We start from the raw sequence: 3,123 nt of genomic DNA, 5'->3' as shown, positions 1-3,123 counted from the left end.
AGAAATCGTACCAGGTAGAGGAATTTCGTCACAGCCCTATGTTCCAGAGGGAACGACAGGAACTAAGTAAAGTAGTATAGATGTAGCTGATGTTGCAACTTTCTATTATTGGATTTTGATTCTAATTAACTAATGAATAGACACTGTTTTAACATCTTCTCTGAGCTATCATTTTTCAAGTATGAAATGTAAACAAAATTTTTGTTAAGTGGCAAAATAAACTTAAATTTTGTGAAAGGAATCTGATTCTATATTTCAGCAATTACTTTCAATTGATGCTTGCTAGTTAGGTAACACAGTTCCATTTTCCTCACCGAAGAGTGACAATAATTTTAGAGAACATTCAGTACAGGCAAGTAGATATTTACATTACTGCACAACTATCAGTATTTTAAGATATCATAATTCCAGTATAGTAAATTCATTTTCGTGTTTGGTCACAAATGTTATAATGAAATATCAACACAAAATTTATAAGTGCTTTCACATATTTGAAGTTAATCTGAAGTGACATCAAATCGCATCAGAACGAAAAAACTGTTCTTATAAACACAAACGCCAATTTACTGCAAAATGTCCTACGCATAGCACTTGCAACTTCCAAAAATTCTCAAAAGGGCATTTTGTTTCGAGCTGATATAAATTTAAAACCTAGGTGAAAGATTCTTTGAATGACGATACCATTGTTAAAATGGTATCAAGTTTGTTTTACTTGAAATTCTTTAAAATCTAATAGATGCTTCCAGATAAAATGTTAAGCTCAGTTATCATACCTTAATCCACATTAAACTATGTGTAGGTTATATCCTCTATTTTGTCGGTAATATATTTTTTAACTTAGCATTATTTTTTTGTGATATTTTTTCAATTGACATTTTCAGATATTGCTGGCTGCTTTGAATAAGGCTGTTTTTGCTAGTGTGGTCATTGTGTCTTTAGCTGCTGTACAGATATTCATAGTATTTCAACCAATCTTTACAACTGCTAAAAAATATCGTCACATTAATACAATAAGTCGATCTTTTGCACCTTTGAGTAGTCACTATTATTCATCCCTCTGCTACAGCTAGGTATCTCTCAGGATTTACTGTTGGATCGCAATACTCACTTCAACAAATATGTAAACATTATGTCAGTGAACATTTCTCTGTTACAAATAGCTATCTTGAATTGCCCAGGTGTTTCTTAATACGAACTACTAATGGCACCATAACTGTAATGCCTGAGGCAGATATTTATATTGGCAACAACGTTTGGTGAGCATTTTCCCCCATTCTTTCTGGTTTTTCCTATTTATGCCATAAAGAGTTAAAAAATCAGGGACGTTTGTTTGATTTCAGAGCTCTCATGTATTGTCAATTTGTTAGTTATGAGTTCCAGAGGAAAATATGATGGAATTTGTTCTATAGAATTTGCAGTCTCTTGCATGTATGTATAACAATAGTCCTCTGAAATACCGTTGCTTTGACATCAGATTTCAACGCTTTATTTCTTTTTTCTGTTCCCTTAATTTTCTATGGATGCAGAATGGAAACCTTTTTTTTTTTAATTTTTGCAAAGCTGGAGGGTAAGGGAAGTATGAAATACAGGATACACAAGATACAAGACTTTGTCTCTGTTCTTCTGTACGTTGCCTTGATTCTTCATATTTCCTGAATGAGATACCACTCAAATCAGACACTTTCCCTATACTTTCCTCGCTGGTTACAACAATCGTGATTCACATTCGACATCGGATATCTCTCGTCTTATTTTTGAATACCAACCAACATCTGGTAATGAATCAGATGAAGAGCAACAAAAATAATGAAATCTTAATTTGAGGCCATTAAAGCCGAGTGATGGTAACAAAGTTCAAAGCTATTGTAGACAGCAAATGAATGTGACATTACTGATGGGCACCCCAGTAAAGAACAGAATTTAGAGACATAGGAGAAACACTTTCAAGGACAAGCAACGCCATAAAACATATATAAATATTGAGAACACAGGGATATAAATGTTTTCAAAATCAGATACTACTGCAAAGAATCCTACACTTCACTCAGTAAACTCCATGTTCCAGGAGCTTACATGAAAGATTCACATTGAGAAAACTGCAGAAGTAAATGTCATAAGAAGTTTATTCATGCAGAAAATGCTGAACATTTTTTAAAGATATTACAAATTAGAGATGTGTGAGAGAAAAAGGGGCCTTATTTGCTGTAACTCAGGCAAGATCGTTAAAAAAACGCTAGCATACGAGTGAACTCATGTTCTACTTGCTACGAAGAACAGAGTATATCAACTTCTGTAAGACCATGTTTCTGATTAAACTTGGACTACGTTAAGGTGTTGTGGTTATAGCGATGAAGAAAAGAGCATTCAAAAACACAAGTGAAGAAGGCAGAAGGACCATCATGTAAGAAAATTTAGTTCACCAGAACTTTGGGATGGTGCGAGAAATCAAGCTGAAAGTTTTTCAATGGCTCAGTCTTACTACTTTCACTGTGGAAAAAAAATTAAATTCCTAGGATTGTCACTTAACATCACACTCATGTAATCCCTGTACAAGTCTGATCATACAGACCATATTTACAGGAAGAAAGTTTCATAGGATTATAGTCTCCATCAACCCAAAAAAGATCAGTGACATAAAAAGTTCTCAGTTTACTTGCCACGTCAAATTTGGATAACATTCCAAGCTTTCGATGGCTACCTCCTTCAAATTGGCTGGATTACGTCACGGTGAAAACGGCGCGTACCGAGGTGGCGGCCTCTATATCTATAGATTTTCTTTGCGCGCTTTATCCAGCGTTGCTTGCAACGCCATCCATCGCAACAGGTGGAGAACTGCGAGGAATGTCAGAAGTCTCCCTCTGCGCTCTTTCTTTATCAATTGCGCGCTTCCATGCATTGCTGAGTGCATAACCAGAGTCTCTGTAGAAGTTATTTTCACAGAGTCTAATTTCAACTGCTTCCCTGATGACAGAGTCACAATAGTTTGAAGGGTGAGCAAGTACTCTTGTTTCATCGAATAAAATCTTATGTTTATTTAACAAACTGTTCTCAGCCACCGCCGATTTTTCTAGATACCTGTTTTGCAGGTGACGCTGATGTTCCACACAGCGATCGGCAACAGTT

The sequence above is a fragment of the Schistocerca serialis genome, unplaced genomic scaffold (assembly GCF_023864345.2).
Source record: "Schistocerca serialis cubense isolate TAMUIC-IGC-003099 unplaced genomic scaffold, iqSchSeri2.2 HiC_scaffold_1402, whole genome shotgun sequence".
NCBI lineage: Eukaryota > Metazoa > Arthropoda > Insecta > Orthoptera > Acrididae > Schistocerca > Schistocerca serialis.
This window is presented reverse-complemented; position numbering follows the sequence as displayed.